Raw genomic sequence first — 14,377 nt, forward strand, 5'->3', positions numbered from 1 at the left:
TCATGGCATGAAAGAAGGGACGTTTTTATGAGGTTCTCTCACAGCAGTCATGAATTCACTTAATGCACTGGAGCCTGTTTAGACTCTAGATTTAAAGAAGGGAAACAGAAAGGTGCATGCAACGGTCTTTGAGGGCACACAAGTGTGTATATATGCAAAAACAACAGCAAACAAACAAAGCAATCACTGAGGTAGGATGATTCTTTTTAACTAAGCATTTTGGAAATGAACATATGGCACCAACAGAAATACTGAATGGCTGATAATCTGACACCTTGCAGCTCTTTGCTATCCTGAAGTTGTGCTAAACACTAAACATGGAAAGGGGGCAGAAGTTCTTTTTATCTTGCACAAATTGGTTATTGTTTGAAGTGGGAAAGATCTTAGACTCATGGAGCCTCCCTGTGCATTGTAGAATCCTGGGAAAACCTTCTGAAGAGGGCTTCTGGCACACATGACTCATGTCTGCACAAGAGAGAACATGCGTGCATAAAACTGAATATTCCTTTTACGCTGCAGTACCATTGTATTATGCATTTATGGTTTTTTGATCAATGTACTGCCATGTCATGCTAAATTTTAAACAGCAGGAAAGAACTGTTTGCCAGGATACCACCCCAAATTTCATCCCATGAGCGGCCGTGGCATGATCATGAAAACTGCGGGAAAATTACAATGCAAAGCTGCCATGATTTTCTAAGTTAACAGGGATGCAAATGGATTTTTTATTTTTTATTTTTTGAAACAATGCAAAAATAAGTGCAAAACTTCTGCTAGATTTGACTTAATTTCCAGAGGTAGCTTTTATTCCACGTGAAATGTGGAATTGAATAGGTAAGGAAGTCTGAATAAAGTGCTGCCTGAATGCAGCTCATGTCCCATGAAGAGATTTGTTCTTCTCTGAAACTACAAGCCCTAGTTTTACTGCACAAGTTCTCTCTCTCTCTCTCTCTCTCTCTCTCTCTCTCTCTCTCTCTCTGTGTGTGTGTGTGTGTGTTTCTCATATTATAGAGAACTGTCTGGTCTAGGACCCATACAGTTCAGAATGTTGTTTATGTTCTTCTAACACTGCCTCTGAATGGATCCAGTAAATCTTCCCAGATGACAGGGAATGCAGCCATAGTGACATCACTAATTTTTAAAATGGCATTTTCTGTTGAAATAAATAAAGGAAGTTTTCTGATTTTCTGGTTAGTTCTAATTTATTTTTACTTTTATTGTATCATTTTAATCACACTGGTACACTGCTTAGAGACAAAGGATAAAGTGGTCTCTAAATGGTTGAACAACAAAAAAAGCAAAAATAAATAATCCTAGCCATAATAAAGAATCCTAGCCATCACTAAGTGAGCTGAAGAAAATCTAGCCATGATATTCAAGTGAAACTATGGTTATTCTGTATTGCTGATCCCTCCCAAAGGGTAGCTGCTGTTTAGTTGTCAGTATAGTGCTCGGTTGGTGTTTCCGTGTGCTGCGCTGGTGCTGGCTTGCCAGAGCAGCTTCGTCACGCTGGCCATGTGACCCGGAAGTGTCTCCGGACAGCGCTGGCCCCCGGCCTCTTAAGTGAGATGGGCGCACAACCCTAGAGTCGGACACGACTGGCCTGTACGGGCAGGGGTACCTTTACCTTTTATAGTGCTCGGTCACTGGATGGTCAAAGAATGTATTGTTTGGTCAGGCTAATAGGATTCTGAACCCTTGAATTTCTTCTGCTGCATTGTCCTCATGCTGTATACCTAGGAGTAAGGAGAAGACAATGCACATAAGAGTATAAGAACAGCTCCTGCTGGATCAGACTAATGGCCCATCTAGTCCAGCGTCCTGCTCTCACAGAAACTAGCTAGATGTCCATGGAGAGCCTCAAACCATTTTAAAGTTAGCGTATGCCTAGCTGTCCTATTTGAAAATGTGGTACTTTCTAAAAGAAATAAAGAAGAGATACCCCTTTCATCTCCTGAGTCATTTTTCCTTTCTAAGATGAATGGAACAGATGTCCTTAAAAGAAAACTCCTCATAATTTTATATGGTGAATTTTCAGCAGACTTTAATAAGAAATTACATCCATGGAGTCAAATAAGGTTATTATTTTTAAACAGGAAAGAATTACATTTAGTATCTTCAGCAATGTAAGTTTTAAGAAATGATGTCTCTATAAATACATTTTAAATTAATCTCAGGGATAAAAATATATGCGTTTATATCTTGGTAAGATGAGTGTGCTTTTTAAAGGGATGTTATAATGCATGAAGAGCTTCTCTTCCTTGATGAAGGACAGATGTTTCCATATCCTCACATAGAACAATATTTCACTTCTGTTATCCAGGCTCCAGAAGACTTGGTCTTTCTCCCTCCTTCCAGAGTGATTAGTGACAAACCCATATTTGCCATCTGCAAGGCACTAGTAATGAGACTTCTTCATGTGTAGGGGTAGTGCATGGAGAATAGAGCAGGGCTGTGCCTCTATAATGCAGTATTTCTATAATACTTTTTGAAAGAACCAGGCTATATTGTGTTAAACAAATATGTATTTCTGAGCTGCTACAATTCATTTTAATGAAGCTTTCTTCTTTGGTAATGAGCTTAGCATATCCTCTTCCATCTCTCCATGCCAAATTGTCTAAAGGCAACTTTAATTTCTGTAAATATAAAAGCTTGTCTTCAGTAAAAAAAAGTCTTTTCTTTGTTGTTTTCTTGCACAGAAAGTAATTCTCTGGAACCATGAATGCTTGAGGTGAAATTTTAATTCTCTTCTTCAAGTGTGAGAGAGAAAGATGGGAACCATTGTAGCTATGGGGTAATCATTGCTAAAACCAAAAGGAATGGGAAACAAACAGAGGAACAAAGTGATCAAAATGATCAAAATGGAGCAAAGTCTACACAAAGCAAGAAAAACTTTGTACTGCAGTAAACTTAAAGCCCTCCAGTCTTCTAATCCACACCATATCTTTGAGAGATGTTGGGTTGTTGTTGTTTTTTTAAGTCACCTTCTTTATTCTCTTCCACTCATCGTTTCATTCTCCAGGGCATGCACAAACGTTTAATTGGTTTTGAAACCCTTGGGAGGAGTATTTTGTCATTCAGTTTCCCTGGACGCAAATCAGCTAACTACCGGTATTTTGTGTTCTTTCAGATAATTTATCTTTGTTTTCATTGTGACTTAGACTGTCATGGATCATCCACTTTTGATAGCTCTGAACTTCCTATTTTTCTACCACTTGTCTTTGCATAGGAGATGTGTGGCAATGTAATTATAAATTATCAACAAAGTTCATTGGGTTGAAGCAATTTTTTGACCCTTAACAGTCATCGTTTGCGGGACTTCTACATTTTTGCCACAGGTCACATCCCTTTTAACATCTGGAAGAAAATCTACATTTCCTACTTGTATCAGATTTCGCCAGCATAGATAGAAGTGATAGGAACTGATATACCTGATGATCTTGTGAATGGTACAGAGCCTCTGTCAGCAGACAAGATGGCTGTATTAGCCATCTTCCTGCCTAAATGTAGACTATTGCATTTATCTTTGTTGAAAATCATATTGTTAGCTTTGGTCAATTCCCCATAATATCAAGGCAATCTTAAATCTTTTTTAAAATCTTCTAAAGTATTAGCTATCCTACCCATTTTGATGTCATCCGCACACTTGATGACCTTCACTGACATCATTTATAAAGATGTTGAACAACACCTGCCCTAGGACAAAAACCTGTGACACCCTGCTCTTGCTGATGGAGAGTCATCAACCAGCTACAAATCCACATTATAATCCCACCCACATTTCATTTCATTTGAAAGAAAGAAACTCACAGAAGAGATGAGGTGTACAATGTGCACTATTGCTCTATTCCTCCCCATCCCTGCAAGCTTCAGCCCTCTCATTCCTGAATTGAATGGTCTGAAAGATGATTCTTTGCCTAAATGAACCTAGAACCTTCCCTGTGACCAAGAACCACATGCAATCAGGGTTTCTGACCACCTAGATGCTACTAAGCACCTGAATGCACAAGGAATTCCCCTTCAGAGCTACTTAAGACCTTCCCTATAAGCTGGGAAGGTCGGGGTGGGGGAAGTGAGGATGTGAGCATTGGAGACAGGAGTGGACACTCACATCCTCCATATGTTACTTTGACCTGGTTAAAATAACATTTGAAGAGCTTCCATCTCTTCCAGATGCAAGGAAGAAACTTCAGGATAAAGTTATCACCTTCATGCCCTAGTTACAAACTGAAGTTTTGTTTTGTTTTTAAAAGCTGATTTTGTATTTCTGCCTGTCTCCTTATTTGTAGCAGATCTCCAGCAGATAGAATCAGATCGGAGAAATGTAAGTAGCAAATAATCACACATTATGCTTCCCACATTTTATTGGAAATGGGAACTTGATATTGTTAACTTACAAGCTGTTGTGCCGACATCTGATTGCATATTTATAGGGCCATGAAACCAAACATGACAAGATTTACTTTTATTGTTTGCTTTGCACATCCAAGCATTTAAACTTACCAAAGGGATCTAGTGCCATGCTGTTTACATTACCAACATGTGTTGCTAAATAAAAGATTATGGACACAGCCAATAGGTTTCCTTACTGATGCCATGTATCTTTCGTTTATGATTGGAAGGCCTGAATCCCTGGCATGTGCTGAGCCTTATTTGTCTTCCTGGGATTAGTATACCAATAATAAAGGAAGATTTTATAGCCATAACAGCTGTTAACTTCTTCTTTTTAGTCTGTCACAAAAATTGTGTAAAGGATTTCTATAGGCACGATTTATTTAAATTTTTGATACTGAATGAAATGGAAGGTTGCCCTTTCTGACTTTCCAAGCTGCTTTATTTAAGCACTTTTGTTTTCCTCCTAGCTTTTGGGACTTGTTCACCTATGAATCTGGTGCTTTCAAAAAGAAGGATTGCTCTATGCATGTCTCACCCATCCTGCCAATGGATTCTGGTAGGTCAAAGGTCAAGGTGCAGAGCCTGACAAGTCAGGAGGTAGAGCTAGATGCCTACCTCCTCCACCCATCCCTTATCTGTGATCCATCAGAAAGTACAAGCACTGATAGATTTCATAGCAAAAACAAGGAGATAAGAAATATTAGCATATGTGAAGGCATGGTTTTTACAGCCCGTGTTATATTCTGTCATGGAGGTAAAAATTGAGCTTGTCTGCACTATACATTTAAAGCAGTATCATAATACTTTAAACAGACATGGCTTTCTCCCAAGATTCCTGCTGGTTAAGGGTGCTGAGACTTGTTATGAGACCCACAGTTATCTGTGAAGAGAGACTGAGAATTATGATGATGGTGATGATGATTTTTAAACCACTATGAAAATTGTAGCTCTGGGAGGGGAATAGGGGTCACCTGACAACTCTCAGCATCCTTAACAAACTACAGCTCTCAGGATTCTTGGGGGGAAGCCCTTTCAGAAGAGTCATCGTGTGGACTATCAGGGCTGCTTCTTTCTTCTATGGTGATCACTCGTAGCCGAGTAAGATTGTGTCTTCCATTAATGGCCTTAACAGAGAGTTCATAAGTGATTGTGGAGGCCAATTCTGGATCCACACATCCTTCCACAGGGGGGACATAGGTTTCCAGGTGGGAGTTGATCACGGTGAGGCTTTGCCAAACATGCCTTACTCTTAGCGCATTTCTCTTTTTGTCCCTGACTTTGTGCTTCTTCAAAGTCCATGAAAACCTTTGGTAAAGTCTGTTCTCCAGTTGGAGTGCTCACAGGCTAGTGTTTCCCAGTTATCAGTACTTACGTTGCATTTTTTTTTAGATTTGCCTTGAGAGGGGCTTTAAACTTCCTTGTTGTCCACCGGTATATTGCTTTCCATTCTTGAGTTGGGAATAGAGTAGTTGCTTTGGAAGATGATAATCAGGCATCCAAACAGCATGACGAGTCCCACAAAGTTGATGTTGAAGAATCATTGCTTCAACACTGGTGATCTTTACTTCTTCCAGTACCCTGGAAGTTTGCCTGTCTTCCCAAGTGATGTGTAAAATTTTCCGGAGACAGCATTGATGGAATCTTTTGAGGAGTTGGAGATGGTGTTTATAAGAGGTCCATATTTCACAAGCGTACAATAAAGTTGGTAGTACAAGAGCTTTGTAAACAAGCATTTTGGTTTCCCTGCAAATGATCCAGCAAGTGAGAGTGCTGCTACTACATGTTACAGTGGGAAAACTACCTGAAAGATGTATAAAAAGGAAAAGGTGAAGAAACAAGCCTTTACCACTTTGCAGCAGAAGCTCCCAAACCCAGTCACCCCTAATATTGCAATTTTCCCCTTTGCCTGAAGCCATAATTCTCTTTTTCATGACCTAAGAATGGGGCCCGGGACATTTCTGACTCAGCACTAATTTTAGTATTTTGTGTAGGATTTCTTTTTGCTTTTTGTAAATGTAATTATACTGAACTTTGTCTATGCAATCAATTCATACAAGCTAAGCATCACTCACATTCTGTTCACTGCCTGTAATGTAGGAATGATAGTAACCTACATCACACTTATTATTCTGGAGGGGCAGACACAATGAGGAGTGGAAAGCACTGCAATGCAGATAGAAAATGTACCATATAAATGATCAATAGTAGTAGCCAAATAGTTTTCTAAATAGTATTAGCAAACCATAATGGTAAATAGCCGATGAGCACAGAAAATGGCTAAAAGTAATGTCTGCACAGTGATAAATCCTATTAAAACTAGCGAGACTAGATTTGAGTCTCCCAGAGAGAGAAATTTGTCATGCACAGTCTGAAACCAGTTCCTTTTGTTATGAGTCATTCATCATCTGCTAAGTCAATGATGTTTATTGGTCCTCATCAAGAGCTCTCAAAATACTGCAGAAGCTTCATTGGCTTATACAGAAATGAAGTGAGCAGTCCCTTATACAATGCTCACCACTGAAAGAAAAGAGAAGTGGAAAATGTGTTTTTAAAAATTGTATCTTAGACTACAATTCTAAATACATTACCTGGAGTAAATTACCTGGAGTAAATTACCTAAATTATCTGGAGTAAATTTCACTGAATTAAGTGGTGTTGATTTCCATATAGGATTACTACACCAAGGAGTTTTCAGAAAGAAATCTCAAATTTCTTGTGGAATAAATCTATAGAAGAGCTATAACTTGTATTGCTTAAGCACCCTCTCCCCTTTATTTTTGAAGAGCAAATAAAAATAGTTCAGGTTTGTGCCAAAGCCGAAAGTCAAGCTTCCCAGAGTTTGCTGGACTCTAATGATGACTAATTTAGGTAGTTATCTCACTTGTGCTCAAAGCAGCCATGTTTTATCAAGAAAGGGTCAACTTGAATTGGCAATTTTCAGTTTCATCTATCAATGTCATGTGTCCTAACCAGAGTTGAATGACATTTTAGCTGGGCTCATTCATCTGTGCAGTAAACTCAGGTGTGTGAACTCTGTTGCTATGTCTTCTATTAAAAATATAGGATAATTAAATAGAGGAATTGAATTCCACATTACAGTCCATTTTACATCTCTCGCAAGCATCTCCTTTTCCAATACAGTCCCCTACCATTCTCAAAATTCTTCACATAAATGTATTTACCATATTTTTCGCCCTATAGGACGCAATTTTTCCCCTCCAAAAATGAAGGGGAAATGTGTGTGCGTCCTATGGGGCAAATACAAGCTTTCGCTGAAGCCTGGAGAGTGAGAGGGGTCGGTGCCCACCGACCCCTCTCACTCTCCAGGCTTCAGGAAGCTCTGCACAACCCTCCAGAGCCCGGCGCCAAGCCGCGCCGGGCTCCGGAGGCTTGCGCAGAGCTGCCTGCATTCCGAAGCCTCGGGCACACTGAAGAGCGCCCCCGGGCTTCACACAGCTGTCCGCAAGCCTGGGGAGACCGGCGCGGCTCCCTAGGCTTGCAGATAGCAGGCTGTTCTGGGGGCTGGGGTCGGGGGAAGCTCGGGCTTCCCCCGCGCCAGCCCCGTGCCTGGGGGAGGGGGAATATATATTTTTTCTTTATTTCCCCCCAAAAAAACTAGGTGCGTCCTTTACGGCGGTGCGTCCTATGGGGCGAAAAATATGGTATGTGAAAGAATGTTTCTATCATGCTTGAACATAAAATAACAAGTGATCCACTGAATTAAAAGCAAACTATAGTCAGACCTGACTGAAAGTAGTTGACATACATCAGTTTCCAGACAACTATATCCTGCCTCTAGTATCCAGCTTGCTAGAGGGAACTGTTTTTTAACTGTTTTTTAAAAAAAATTATCCAAAATACAACAAATAGTAGAATTCTGTGTAGAGTACAGTGGTACCTCGGGTTACATACGCTTCAGGTTACAGATTCTGCTAACCCAGAAATAATGCTTCAAAGAACTTTGCTTCAGGATGAGAACAGAAATTGTGCTCCGGCGGCGCGGCAGCAGCAGGAGGCCCCATTAGCTAAAGTGGTCTTCAGAACAGTTAAGAACAGTTTCAGGTTAAGTACGGACCTCTGGAACGAATTAAGTACTTAACCCGAGGTACCACCGTACAATCTTATTTTTGTACAAGCACAATAAAGAGTTACAGTTAAAACTTGCTGAAGTGTTTACTTGTATCCTCAAGCAACCATAACTTTAGCTTCCATTTTGTATCACAACCTTACAAAATTAAACATGGGAGAGTTGATGTCGTATCATCTGTCTGTTCCAATTTTCATATTATGGGGAGGGCATCCAAACTTTCTCAAAGTACTCGTGCTACACAGTGACCCTATTGTGTTAAACATTGCAACAGAGCCATTTCCCAAAATAGATGCAGCCAGCCTCTTCTGTGGTCTTCCAATGGCAAGCTACTGCTATGGGAGTAGCTGCAAATTGAAGTATCACAAAGATCTCTGTGGACTATTTTTATATCTCCCATGCAGACAATATTTAAATAGACACAAGGTGATAATGGTCAGTAGAAGCCAAACAATACACTCTTGGAAGTTTGAAATGACAGCAGTGTTTGAGTCCAGCATTCTGGAGCCAACCTTGTAAGGTTTCATTTGTGTAACTGTCATTCCTGCTGTTATAATCGTGGTCCATAGTTCCTTTTTGCTTGCTTGCTTGCTTTGTAAATTTACTAGGTCTTCTGAGGGCTAGTATTAGCGTAATTAGAGACTATGCTGCGGTAATCTTGATTGTATTAAAAATGTTATGAAGACGCATCCCTCTGGTGGGAACAAGTTCTTACAGTTCTTTATGTAAGAAAATAAAAGAACAACTCAGGAGGAAATAGACAGGAAAGCAATGGTGCTCAATTTAAACAAAACCTTAAGTACCGGTAACTTCTAGGATATCTAGGTAGGTAGATAGATAGAGGGTAGGACACCCTGAAAAGTACATTAATTGGACCAATGGTTATCTCCTAGACGTTACCGGTACTTAAGCTGTGATCACATAGGTGGAGTTTGCGTAGGTTGTGGTCCCACTGTATGTCATACTGCATCAGTCTGGGTAAGAAGAGTGATGATACCGAAGGAGATAATACACAACCTTTTTGCCCTATATTCCATCTCTAAGATAATTTTGAAGTTACAGGAAAAACAAGGCATTGTTGTAGCGGGTGATGTGTAAACTTGTTGAGCTCATGCACTACAATGAATATATGTTGGCTAATGAAATGTTATGGTGATAGTATGGCAAATTTATGATAGTTTCAATTTAATTATAATTTTACATTAATATCTGTGTGGTGTATTTAGGCTCCCTTGAGTGTTTTGCAGCATTTTCTTTTTCTTAAGAAGCAATTCTATTATGCTAATGCCATCTAATCCAGATGAATAGGGCCTTGTCTGTGATTGGAAGCTAATTATATAACATTATATCACACTTAAGAAAATCAAATATATTTCCCCCTTAACAGTGCTTGGTATAAAACCATTAATAAAGTATTTTAAATCTTTCTTCTTCTTCTTTTTTTGAAGTAGAGAGTTTCATAGCATTTTTTTTTATTTAAAAAATTGGAGCCATGTAATTATGTTATGTAAATAACTTCTAATCCTGATTAATGAGTGTTTTATGTGCCACTTGAGGGCTAGCTTTGCCATAAAAACATGGTCCCTGATCCAGTTGATCAAGCAGAGGTAGCCAATATGGCACTGTCTAGATTTGTTGGGCAGGACTACAAGTCCCATCATTCTCTATCATTGACCATGCTGGCTGGAGCTGGTGGGAGTTGCAGTCCAAAACATCCAAAACATCTCTGCTTGATTAGCTACCCATCAGCTATACATATGGGTGCTCTGTATAGAAACTGATGGCCTCGGATGTCAATATGCTGTGCATCCCTGTTCATACATATATACCACCGGCTTCATCAAAATTGGTTCACAGTAAAAGAAGCCAACAATAAAATTGGCAACTAAAAAAGCCAAAGCAACAGCACCAAAATGCCCGGGTGTACTGTGATTTAGTCCAAGAAACTCACTGTTCCAATCATATTAAGTGTCTCTAGTCTCTTCATTCAAGAAATCTCTGTGTTGCTCTGGAAAAATGTGCAAAGCAAAAAACGTAAGCAAACAAGGCATAAAGTGTAGTTGATATTTGTTGTTACATACCGGTATGTATATTACATCAAAAAGATGTTCTCTTGTGGGCTTTTAGTGTTGCAGGTCCAGTCCTATAGAATTAGTTAGCAACTTACATTCACAAAGACCCTAACATTTTCATAGTTAGATGTCCATTAAAGACATTTTTAGGTAAGGAAGATTACACTTTCCTTGAAGTGTGATCCGGCCATTTTATGGAATAATTGTATGCACTATATGCACTAGTTTTATTGTCTTGATCTAACTGGGTTTCTAACCTTTTGTACTTTATATTTCATCATACTTCATTGTCAACCTTTTGTTGTGAAGTAGTTTAGAAATCTTCACATAAAATAAAATGCCCCTCTCTTTCTTCCTGGCCTTCAACCTAATTAACACATCCTAGCAGTTTGTAATCTGGCTACCTATCATGCCTCTTACCTAAAGAATAACAACATAGGCTGTTATTTATGAGTAAGAGAAAGCTCTTTCTTTAGCCATGGCTAAAGAAAGGCTCAGCAGCAGGCTTAGCATTAGAGGTCAAGAATTCAGGAACCAAGCAAGAAGTTCAGAACTGGACAGAAATGTCCCAACAATTTCCATGCCCTTCCAGTTAAAGTTTTAAAGGGGTGGCACGGTAAACTTATTAGTGAGACTCTCTCACTTAGTTGCATTTTTATTTGGTCATGTGGGTCTGTACCAGTCTACAAAGGTGGTACCTGGCCATCAGTGACAAGGCTGCCTCCTACTCATCCTTCCCAGCAGCTGGTCAAGGTCCTTCCCAAACCTCAGTGAGGCTCTACACTCTATGGAAGAGGCAGGGAGGAGAACTGGTGATCTTACTCCCCCTTCCATAATAACTGGAGTCAACCCCAGTTCCCACAATGCACACCCCTTCTCCTTCATACTCCTCCTCTGTCTGAGCCTACCAATTCATGTATGATCCCAATGAGGCTGTGGATCATGTGACATTACCCATGATACCTGCAGAGGGAAGACGCACAACTAAAGCACTGCCACCAGCAATGCACCCATTAGCACTGGGAAGAGAAGGCTCTTTTGTGGCTGACAGAGGACACTGATGTAATGTATCATCGTGTTCTTGTATGTTATCTGTAGGCCACTTCTGCTCCTGCCACCTCCCCATTCCTCAAAGCTCAGAAATGTACCTTGTGGCAGGGACAAACGCTGATGACATGGATTCCCAGGAACCTAGTAGAGAACCTTTGTCTCAGAGGGTCTTCTCCTGGATGAAAACGATGCTTGTCATGTCAGTGTCTTGGGGGGAACTCTAGGTTTTGTAATCCTTGTCCCATTCCCTGGTGAGAAAAGATGCTCTGACTGCACACTTAACTAGACCTCCTTTTCTCCTTGTTTACCTACATTTGCCCGAAGGTCAGTTTCTGAATCAAGGAACAAAGTAAGTTGGAAGTGGATGCAGCAGCCCACAGCATCACAATACACTGTTTTCCAAAGCAGTTAACTCATATTCTTTCTTGCTTCTTTTTTTTATGAACCCATGATTAAGTTCAAGGTGTCTAGACAATTCAGAGGCCAATTTGTAAAGTTGTCACTCACACAGCAACAACTTCAGCCAAGAAGTAGTGCCTCAGGTTTTTGACATTATCCTATGAATGGTTTCAGTTTCAGTTGTAAAGCCATCCCTAGAGTAGTTTCATGTGGAAGCTTTCAGCAGGGGTGGGGTGGGGAATATAGAGAAACCTCCCATTGTTTTAAATGTTACACATAGCCTTTCAAAAATCCAATTGCCTAACTGACAGTTGGTTTCTGATTCATTGAATTCCACACCAATTCATAAGTCAATTACCCCTGCACAAAATACAATCAAACATGTGAAATAACTTGCAGTTATTTTTATTTTTAGTTACCACCGAGGTTAGTGCTAACTAAATGGGCAAGTAAAGGAAATCTAAGGCAAACACTTGCAAAGAATATATATATATATATATATATATATATATATATATATATATGCAGGTTTTGGTGTCTTCGGGTGTCTTCCCGTGTAAGAGTTGGGGTGTCTAGGCGACGTTTCGACGAGGTCTCACTCGTCATCTTCAGGCTGGTGCTTTCGGCTTCTTGTATATATATATATATATATATATATATATATATATATATATATATATATATGGGAAGTTGTTAAACCATTAATGGTCTTCAAAGAATAAAATGTGTGGACTTTTATTTTGTTGTTATGCACATTTTATAGGCTGTTAAAGGAAGTGTAAAGCAGAACAAATAAAGGTGATAGCTACTGCAATACAGAACTGATACAGAATTTGGCTGGTTTCTTGTTGAGCAGATCTAGGGGATATTAACTCGAGATTTTGTTGTTATATATTCACATTTACCAAACACTTCTCTTTTTAAAATTTAAAACAGTGATGCATTGTAATAAACAGCTTCTCTAGTACTAATGGGTAGCTTAATTTCTGATATGCACATTACTCTGGAAAGTTTGGACTGGGTACCAGATCATATCAGAATCTGCAACAATAAATTTCTTAAGCATCCCTTTGAGTCATACAGAGGATGATTCTAATAATAGTTATCAGTATGTACAGATAATGTTACTGGCTTTTTTGTTGTCTAAAAGTCTAATAGCACACAATAGCAATATAATCTATGTGAATCGTTAACTTTTAGTTATTTGCAATATCTTCCTTTGGAACTGAGACATCTCAGTACAAACCTTGGCATCTAGATCTTCCTAAGGAACATAGTAAGAAGAAAAAGTATAAATACCTACGTTTGACCTGTATTTTATTCCATGACTGCAACACAATATTCTAGTGATAGCTCCATTGTCTCTGTACCTCAGACATGAGAGTTTGAGGCCCATTGAACAATATTGAGCTTTCCAATGTAACATAATTAGAGGAGCACCTGGACTAAATAGTTTTGTCTTGATCCACTGTGAAAATGTGCGGTGTTCAACAGCCCTGAAAATTTCTCATTTCTTACCTGTGGAGAGGTGCTTTGGCGCTTGCATGTCGGGACACTGATACAAGACACATCTGCAGGCGGCTATTCTGTCAGTAGATTGGGTTGCATATTGGCGCTACAGCTATTTTTAATTTGACTCTGTTTGTGCTTTCTGGAACACAGCCAGCAAGTGGGTGGGGAGGTGGGTGTTCAGCGTTCAAAATTCAGAGCATAACAACAAGAACTCTGAATGCTTAAAAGTAAAACTGCTAAAGATGAGTTTCATACCCTCCAGCATTTCACCGATGAAACCAGGGACATCCCATTCCATAATGATAATTTTACTATTTATACCCCATACATCTTACTGGGTTGCCCCAGCCACTCTGGACAGCTTCCAACACAGAGAAAAACACAATAAAACATTAAACATTAAAAAAACTTCCCTATACAGGATTGCTTTCAGATAGCTCGGGGGTCAGATAACTCCATACATGCCAACATTTCTCCAATGAAAATAGGGACATCCTAAGAAAAAGTGGGACATTCCGGGATCAAATAAGAAATTGGGGTGTCTTCTCTTCCTGAGGAGGAGGATGAGGAGAAGCAGAAGAAGAACTCTTATTGTGTGAGCAGAAATCTGTCCTGATGGCATTGGGTTTCACCCTAAAAGTCAAATAATTTGGTGGCAAGTTATTGTTACCTATTAGGCAAAAATGCTACCTGAAGAAATCTGGTTTATATGTGGATTCAAAGCTCATTCTCTCAGTTTTTATGCTGGAATCCAGAAAACTACCTCCTCAACCAAGTGGTGGTCTGTACTTTTCACACAATCAATCCAGATTTTCCAGATACATGAGTAATCTGATAATAGAAACCAACATAAAATTGCATG

General features: G+C 39.5%; 1 long non-coding RNA gene across 1 annotated transcript in view; it reads right to left on the reverse strand.

Annotated features, from left to right (window-relative positions):
- Positions 1 to 1,631: 1,631 nt before the first annotated feature.
- Positions 1,632 to 14,377, reverse strand: part of LOC308583046 — a 28,551-nt gene continuing 15,805 nt past the window's right edge. The window contains exons 3-5 of the long non-coding RNA XR_014006024.1: positions 11,703 to 11,779; positions 10,434 to 10,490; positions 1,632 to 1,736 (exon numbers count right to left, since the gene is read on the reverse strand). This is a non-coding gene — a long non-coding RNA (uncharacterized lncRNA). The remainder of the gene's footprint in view (positions 1,737 to 10,433; positions 10,491 to 11,702; positions 11,780 to 14,377) is intronic.

Source organism: Podarcis bocagei, assembly GCF_964188305.1.
Source record: "Podarcis bocagei genome assembly, chromosome: 3".
Taxonomy (NCBI): Eukaryota; Metazoa; Chordata; class Lepidosauria; order Squamata; family Lacertidae; genus Podarcis; species Podarcis bocagei.